The following is a 9,251-nucleotide window of genomic DNA, read 5'->3' on the forward strand; positions in this document are numbered from 1 at the left end:
AGGTGACATAGGTGCGAACACAGGAAGCTTGCAGACCCTCGCTGCCTGCAGACACCGAGCAGCCACACTAGGAGGGCGGCCTAAGCCGTAGGCGAAATGTACTCATTCGCTTTGGCGCGACGTCGAACTATAAATAATGCTGTCACTAGCGTGAGCGTCGTGGAAAGTCGGAAAAGTCGGCTGCGAGGGTGAGTGCCAAGTTTGGGGAGCGTTTCGTAGTATGCGCAGTGCAATGGAGACGCGGAAACTTGTTGTGGCCCAGTGTTTTGCAGTTGGACGACAAGATTGGTACACAGTAGTAAAGAGCGAGGCACTGAGTTGGCATAAATAATGTAGTGCACAATGGTTCTCGAGATGTGTTTGTTACCTCAGGTGCTGTATAATTGTCTACAATGAGTGAAAACGGAGCAATTTGTGACGGCTCTTTCAATTTAAGACGTTAAAAACAGACGGAATTTGCATTTGTAATACCAGAGCATCGAAACTACTTGGAACTTTTGTGTATATGAACGGGTCCGCGCCTTTGTACTCTGCTCCCTTCACCGCTACAAACCAACCAACCATCGTGTCCGTGCGCATCTGAGTCGCACAGAATGGGGAATAGCGCAGTTTGCACTTGCATGGGGCGTAGCTCAGTTGGTAGAGCGTTCGCTTGGCATGTGAAAGGTCCAGGGTTCAAGCCGCGGCGCCTCCATTTTTTGTGGTCAGTGCATGGTAAGTGTTGGTCGCGGCGAACCTAAAGGCACGCAAGATGTTGCAAAGCCAGCGTCACAGACTGATATGATGTATACTGACGTAAGGAGAGCAAGATGTAAGTGTGGGGACCGGCTGTTATCGAGGTGTCATCGAGTGCAGATCTGTCTTAGGTATCGCGGCTTAACCTCATTGAAGTCTAGAGGGTGGACAACACGTTGGTCTTACTCAGAGCGGTGTCCGAATTCTATTTTCGACGTTATACGTGCCACTTTTATTTTGGCAACTACGATTCGATACAGAATGCACGAAACCTGAAAGACACCCTAACGGATACATAGAGAGTAGTGTTTGACTGCTGAATAATGGGAGTGCAAGGGTCTGTGTCGTCTATATGGCTGTATGTAGCACCATTAGTCTTCGGGGGAGGGGGGGGGGGGAAGCCGGCGTAGCTCAGATGGTAGAGCGCTCGCTTAGTATGCGAGAGGTACTGGGATCAATACCCAGTGCCTCCAGAATTTTTAACACACCTACATGCGCACCTTGATATGCAAGTGGAATAATTCACGACCAGCAGATGTGTCTAGGAAGATGCAAGCGAATGATTAGCATCCACAATTGACAAGCGTGCTGTTATTTGTGCGCAGGAAGCACCCTCCTCCCACGCCTACACTTAATTTAGAAACAGTACAAGTGTTCCCGTAAGATTCTCAAGCCTATGTCGGAAAGATCTGCCTTGCGCCGAGTTCACGTAAATCCCACTGCACATTCCTATTCTTTGCGTGCAGTCAGCTGCTACTGGTGTTGCTAGTTGTGACTGCTGATAACAGATGCCGTAGCAATCAATTCATGGAGTGAGTTGTATGTTTTGCGATAGTCTGTCTCTGACAAGCAAGCACAGGTGACATAGGTGCGAACACAGGAAGCTTGCAGACCCTCGCTGCCTGCAGACACCGAGCAGCCACACTAGGAGGGCGGCCTAAGCCGTAGGCGAAATGTACTCATTCGCTTTGGCGCGACGTCGAACTATAAATAATGCTGTCACTAGCGTGAGCGTCGTGGAAAGTCGGAAAAGTCGGCTGCGAGGGTGAGTGCCAAGTTTGGGGAGCGTTTCGTAGTATGCGCAGTGCAATGGAGACGCGGAAACTTGTTGTGGCCCAGTGTTTTGCAGTTGGACGACAAGATTGGTACACAGTAGTAAAGAGCGAGGCACTGAGTTGGCATAAATAATGTAGTGCACAATGGTTCTCGAGATGTGTTTGTTACCTCAGGTGCTGTATAATTGTCTACAATGAGTGAAAACGGAGCAATTTGTGACGGCTCTTTCAATTTAAGACGTTAAAAACAGACGGAATTAGCATTTGTAATACCAGAGCATCGAAACTACATGGAACTTTTGTGTATATGAACGGGTCCGCGCCTTTGTACTCTGCTCCCTTCACCGCTACAAACCAACCAACCATCGTGTCCGTGCGCATCTGAGTCGCAAACAATGGGGAATAGCGCAGTTTGCTCGTGCATGGGGCGTAGCTCAGTTGGTAGAGCGTTCGCTTGGCATGTGAAAGGTCCAGGGTTCAAGCCGCGGCGCCTCCATTTTTTGTGGTCAGTGCAAGGTAAGTTTTGGTCGCGGCGAACCTAAAGGCACGCAAGATGTTGCAAAGCCAGCGTCACAGACTGATATGATGTATACTGACGTAAGGAGAGCAAGATGTAAGTGTGGGGACCGGCTGTTATCGAGGTGTCATCGAGTGCAGATCTGTCTTAGGTATCGTGGCTTAACCTCATTGAAGTCTAGAGGGTGGACAACACGTTGGTCTTACTCAGAGCGGTGTCCGAATTCTATTTTCGACGTTATACGTGCCACTTTCATTTTGGCAACTACGATTCGATACAGAATGCACGAAACCTGAAAGACACCCTAACGGATACATAGAGAGTAGTGTTTGTCTGCTGAATAATGGGAGTGCAAGGGTCTGTGTCGTCTATATGGCTGTATGTAGCACCATTAGTCTTCGGGGTGGATGGGCGGTCGTAGCTCAGATGGTAGAGCGCTCGCTTAGTATGCGAGAGGTACTGGGATCAATGCCCAGTGCCTCCAGAATTTTTAACACACCTACATGCGCACCTTGATATGCAAGTGGAATAATTCACGACCAGCAGATGTTTCTAGGAAGATGCAAGCGAATGATTAGCATCCACAATTGACAAGCGTGCTGTTATTTGTGCGCAGGAAGCACCCTCCTCCCACGCCTACACTTAATTTAGAAACAGTACAAGTGTTCCCGTAAGATTCTCAAGCCTATGTCGGAAAGATCTGCCTTGCGCCGAGTTCACGTAAATCCCACTGCACATTCCTATTCTTTGCGTGCAGTCAGCTGCTACTTGTGTTGCTAGTTGTGACTGCTGATAACAGATGCCGTAGCAATCAATTCATGGAGTGAGTTGTATGTTTTGCGATAGTCTGTCTCTGACAAGCAAGCACAGGTGACATAGGTGCGAACACAGGAAGCTTGCAGACCCTCGCTGCCTGCAGACACCGAGCAGCCACACTAGGAGGGCGGCCTAAGCCGTAGGCGAAATGTACTCATTCGCTTTGGCGCGACGTCGAACTATAAATAATGCTGTCACTAGCGTGAGCGTTGCGTGAGCGTCGTGGAAAGTCGGAAAAGTCGGCTGCGAGGGTGAGTGCCAAGTTTGGGGAGCGTTTCGTAGTATGCGCAGAGCAATGGAGACGCGGAAACTTGTTGTGGCCCAGTGTTTTGCAGTTGGACGACAAGATTGGTACACAGTAGTAAAGAGCGAGGCACTGAGTTGGCATAAATAATGTAGTGCACAATGGCTCTCGAGATGTGTTTGTTACCTCAGGTGCTGTATAATTGTCTACAATGAGTGAAAACGGAGCAATTTGTGACGGCTCTTTCAATTTAAGACGTTAAAAACAGACGGAATTTGCATTTGTAATACCAGAGCATCGAAACTACTTGGAACTTTTGTGTATATGAACGGGTCCGCGCCTTTGTACTCTGCTCCCTTCACCGCTACAAACCAACCAACCATCGTGTCCGTGCGCATCTGAGTCGCAAACAATGGGGAATAGCGCAGTTTGCTCGTGCATGGGGCGTAGCTCAGTTGGTAGAGCGTTCGCTTGGCATGTGAAAGGTCCAGGGTTCAAGCCGCGGCGCCACCATTTTTTGTGGTCAGTGCATGGTAAGTGTTGGTCGCGGCGAACCTAAAGGCACGCAAGATGTTGCAAAGCCAGCGTCACAGACTGATATGATGTATACTGACGTAAGGAGAGCAAGATGTAAGTGTGGGGACCGGCTGTTATCGAGGTGTCATCGAGTGCAGATCTGTCTTAGGTATCGCGGCTTAACCTCATTGAAGTCTAGAGGGTGGACAACACGTTGGTCTTACTCAGAGCGGTGTCCGAATTCTATTTTCGACGTTATACGTGCCACTTTCATTTTGGCAACTACGATTCGATACAGAATGCACGAAACCTGAAAGACACCCTAACGGATACATAGAGAGTAGTGTTTGTCTGCTGAATAATGGGAGTGCAAGGGTCTGTGTCGTCTATATGGCTGTATGTAGCACCATTAGTCTTCGGGGTGGATGGGCGGGCGTAGCTCAGATGGTAGAGCGCTCGCTTAGTATGCGAAAGGTACTGGGATCAATACCCAGTGCCTCCAGAATTTTTAACACACCTACATGCGCACCTTGATATGCAAGTGGAATAATTCACGACCAGCAGATGTGTCTAGGAAGATGCAAGCGAATGATTAGCATCCACAATTGACAAGCGTGCTGTTATTTGTGCGCAGGAAGCACCCTCCTCCCACGCCTACACTTAATTTAGAAACAGTACAAGTGTTCCCGTAAGATTCTCAAGCCTATGTCGGAAAGATCTGCCTTGCGCCGAGTTCACGTAAATCCCACTGCACATTCCTATTCTTTGCGTGCAGTCAGCTGCTACTGGTGTTGCTAGTTGTGACTGCTGATAACAGATGCCGTAGCAATCAATTCATGGAGTGAGTTGTATGTTTTGCGATAGTCTGTCTCTGACAAGCAAGCACAGGTGACATAGGTGCGAACACAGGAAGCTTGCAGACCCTCGCTGCCTGCAGACACCGAGCAGCCACACTAGGAGGGCGGCCTAAGCCGTAGGCGAAATGTACTCATTCGCTTTGGCGCGACGTCGAACTATAAATAATGCTGTCACTAGCGTGAGCGTCGTGGAAAGTCGGAAAAGTCGGCTGCGAGGGTGAGTGCCAAGTTTGGGGAGCGTTTCGTAGTATGCGCAGTGCAATGGAGACGCGGAAACTTGTTGTGGCCCAGTGTTTTGCAGTTCGACGACAAGATTGGTACACAGTAGTAAAGAGCGAGGCACTGAGTTGGCATAAATAATGTAGTGCACAATGGTTCTCGAGATGTGTTTGTTACCTCAGGTGCTGTATAATTGTCTACAATGAGTGAAAACGGAGCAATTTGTGACGGCTCTTTCAATTTAAGACGTTAAAAACAGACGGAATTAGCATTTGTAATACCAGAGCATCGAAACTACTTGGAACTTTTGTGTATATGAACGGGTCCGCGCCTTTGTACTCTGCTCCCTTCACCGCTACAAATCAACCAACCATCGTGTCCGTGCGCATCTGAGTCGCAAACAATGGGGAATAGCGCAGTTTGCTCGTGCATGGGGCGTAGCTCAGTTGGTAGAGCGTTCGCTTGGCATGTGAAAGGTCCAGCGTTCAAGCCGCGGCGCCTCCATTTTTTGTGGTCAGTGCATGGTAAGTGTTGGTCGCGGCGAACCTAAAGGCACGCAAGATGTTGCAAAGCCAGCGTCACAGACTGATATGATGTATACTGACGTAAGGAGAGCAAGATGTAAGTGTGGGGACCGGCTGTTATCGAGGTGTCATCGAGTGCAGATCTGTCTTAGGTATCGAGGCTTAACCTCATTTAAGTATAGAGGGTGGACAACACGTTGGTCTTACTCAGAGCGGTGTCCGAATTCTATTTTCGACGTTATACGTGCCACTTTCATTTTGGCAACTACGATTCGATACAGAATGCACGAAACCTGAAAGACACCCTAACGGATACATAGAGAGTAGTGTTTGTCTGCTGAATAATGGGAGTGCAAGGGTCTGTGTCGTCTATATGGCTGTATGTAGCACCATTAGTCTTCGGGGGGGCGGGCGTAGCTCAGATGGTAGAGCGCACGCTTAGTATGCGAGAGGTACTGGGATCAATACCCAGTGCCTCCAGAATTTTTAACACACCTACATGCGCACCTTGATATGCAAGTGGAATAATTCACGACCAGCAGATGTGTCTAGGAAGATACAAGCGAATGATTAGCATCCACAATTGACAAGCGTGCTGTTATTTGTGCGCAGGAAGCACCCTCCTCCCACGCCTACACTTAATTTAGAAACAGTACAAGTGTTCCCGTAAGATTCTCAAGCCTATGTCGGAAAGATCTGCCTTGCGCCGAGTTCACGTAAATCCCACTGCACATTCCTATTCTTTGCGTGCAGTCAGCTGCTACTGGTGTTGCTAGTTGTGACTGCTGATAACAGATGCCGTAGCAATCAATTCATGGAGTGAGTTGTATGTTTTGCGATAGTCTGTCTCTGACAAGCAAGCACAGGTGACATAGGTGCGAACACAGGAAGCTTGCAGACCCTCGCTGCCTGCAGACACCGAGCAGCCACACTAGGAGGGCGGCCTAAGCCGTAGGCGAAATGTACTCATTCGCTTTGGCGCGACGTCGAACTATAAATAATGCTGTCACTAGCGTGAGCGTCGTGGAAAGTCGGAAAAGTCGGCTGCGAGGGTGAGTGCCAAGTTTGGGGAGCGTTTCGTAGTATGCGCAGTGCAATGGAGACGCGGAAACTTGTTGTGGCCCAGTGTTTTGCAGTTGGACGACAAGATTGGTACACAGTAGTAAAGAGCGAGGCACTGAGTTGGCATAAATAATGTAGTGCACAATGGTTCTCGAGATGTGTTTGTTACCTCAGGTGCTGTATAATTGTCTACAATGAGTGAAAACGGAGCAATTTGTGACGGCTCTTTCAATTTAAGACGTTAAAAACAGACGGAATTAGCATTTGTAATACCAGAGCATCGAAACTACATGGAACTTTTGTGTATATGAACGGGTCCGCGCCTTTGTACTCTGCTCCCTTCACCGCTACAAACCAACCAACCATCGTGTCCGTGCGCATCTGAGTCGCAAACAATGGGGAATAGCGCAGTTTGCTCGTGCATGGGGCGTAGCTCAGTTGGTAGAGCGTTCGCTTGGCATGTGAAAGGTCCAGGGTTCAAGCCGCGGCGCCTCCATTTTTTGTGGTCAGTGCAAGGTAAGTGTTGGTCGCGGCGAACCTAAAGGCACGCAAGATGTTGCAAAGCCAGCGTCACAGACTGATATGATGTATACTGACGTAAGGAGAGCAAGATGTAAGTGTGGGGACCGGCTGTTATCGAGGTGTCATCGAGTGCAGATCTGTCTTAGGTATCGTGGCTTAACCTCATTGAAGTCTAGAGGGTGGACAACACGTTGGTCTTACTCAGAGCGGTGTCCGAATTCTATTTTCGACGTTATACGTGCCACTTTCATTTTGGCAACTACGATTCGATACAGAATGCACGAAACCTGAAAGACACCCTAACGGATACATAGAGAGTAGTGTTTGTCTGCTGAATAATGGGAGTGCAAGGGTCTGTGTCGTCTATATGGCTGTATGTAGCACCATTAGTCTTCGGGGTGGATGGGCGGTCGTAGCTCAGATGGTAGAGCGCTCGCTTAGTATGCGAGAGGTACTGGGATCAATACCCAGTGCCTCCAGAATTTTTAACACACCTACATGCGCACCTTGATATGCAAGTGGAATAATTCACGACCAGCAGATGTTTCTAGGAAGATGCAAGCGAATGATTAGCATCCACAATTGACAAGCGTGCTGTTATTTGTGCGCAGGAAGCACCCTCCTCCCACGCCTACACTTAATTTAGAAACAGTACAAGTGTTCCCGTAAGATTCTCAAGCCTATGTCGGAAAGATCTGCCTTGCGCCGAGTTCACGTAAATCCCACTGCACATTCCTATTCTTTGCGTGCAGTCAGCTGCTACTGGTGTTGCTAGTTGTGACTGCTGATAACAGATGCCGTAGCAATCAATTCATGGAGTGAGTTGTATGTTTTGCGATAGTCTGTCTCTGACAAGCAAGCACAGGTGACATAGGTGCGAACACAGGAAGCTTGCAGACCCTCGCTGCCTGCAGACACCGAGCAGCCACACTAGGAGGGCGGCCTAAGCCGTAGGCGAAATGTACTCATTCGCTTTGGCGCGACGTCGAACTATAAATAATGCTGTCACTAGCGTGAGCGTTGCGTGAGCGTCGTGGAAAGTCGGAAAAGTCGGCTGCGAGGGTGAGTGCCAAGTTTGGGGAGCGTTTCGTAGTATGCGCAGAGCAATGGAGACGCGGAAACTTGTTGTGGCCCAGTGTTTTGCAGTTGGACGACAAGATTGGTACACAGTAGTAAAGAGCGAGGCACTGAGTTGGCATAAATAATGTAGTGCACAATGGCTCTCGAGATGTGTTTGTTACCTCAGGTGCTGTATAATTGTCTACAATGAGTGAAAACGGAGCAATTTGTGACGGCTCTTTCAATTTAAGACGTTAAAAACAGACGGAATTTGCATTTGTAATACCAGAGCATCGAAACTACTTGGAACTTTTGTGTATATGAACGGGTCCGCGCCTTTGTACTCTGCTCCCTTCACCGCTACAAACCAACCAACCATCGTGTCCGTGCGCATCTGAGTCGCAAACAATGGGGAATAGCGCAGTTTGCTCGTGCATGGGGCGTAGCTCAGTTGGTAGAGCGTTCGCTTGGCATGTGAAAGGTCCAGGGTTCAAGCCGCGGCGCCACCATTTTTTGTGGTCAGTGCATGGTAAGTGTTGGTCGCGGCGAACCTAAAGGCACGCAAGATGTTGCAAAGCCAGCGTCACAGACTGATATGATGTATACTGACGTAAGGAGAGCAAGATGTAAGTGTGGGGACCGGCTGTTATCGAGGTGTCATCGAGTGCAGATCTGTCTTAGGTATCGCGGCTTAACCTCATTGAAGTCTAGAGGGTGGACAACACGTTGGTCTTACTCAGAGCGGTGTCCGAATTCTATTTTCGACGTTATACGTGCCACTTTCATTTTGGCAACTACGATTCGATACAGAATGCACGAAACCTGAAAGACACCCTAACGGATACATAGAGAGTAGTGTTTGTCTGCTGAATAATGGGAGTGCAAGGGTCTGTGTCGTCTATATGGCTGTATGTAGCACCATTAGTCTTCGGGGTGGATGGGCGGGCGTAGCTCAGATGGTAGAGCGCTCGCTTAGTATGCGAGAGGTATGGGGATCAATACCCAGTGCCTCCAGAATTTTTAACACACCTACATGCGCACCTTGATATGCAAGTGGAATAATTCACGACCAGCAGATGTGTCTAGGAAGATGCAAGCGAATGATTAGCATCCACAATTGACAAG

The 9,251-nt window shown here is 48.8% G+C and overlaps 2 non-coding genes across 2 annotated transcripts; both read left to right on the forward strand.

Annotated features, from left to right (window-relative positions):
- The first annotated feature begins 3,808 nt into the window (after positions 1-3,808).
- Trnaa-ggc (transfer RNA alanine (anticodon GGC)) lies at positions 3,809-3,880 on the forward strand. The gene has a single exon. It is a non-coding gene; the product is annotated as a tRNA-Ala (tRNA).
- A 4,683-nt stretch (positions 3,881-8,563) lies between these two features.
- Trnaa-ggc (transfer RNA alanine (anticodon GGC)) lies at positions 8,564-8,635 on the forward strand. The gene has a single exon. It is a non-coding gene; the product is annotated as a tRNA-Ala (tRNA).
- The last annotated feature ends 616 nt before the right edge of the window (positions 8,636-9,251 follow it).

This window comes from Schistocerca gregaria, chromosome 9 (genome assembly GCF_023897955.1).
Source record: "Schistocerca gregaria isolate iqSchGreg1 chromosome 9, iqSchGreg1.2, whole genome shotgun sequence".
Lineage (NCBI taxonomy): Eukaryota > Metazoa > Arthropoda > Insecta > Orthoptera > Acrididae > Schistocerca > Schistocerca gregaria.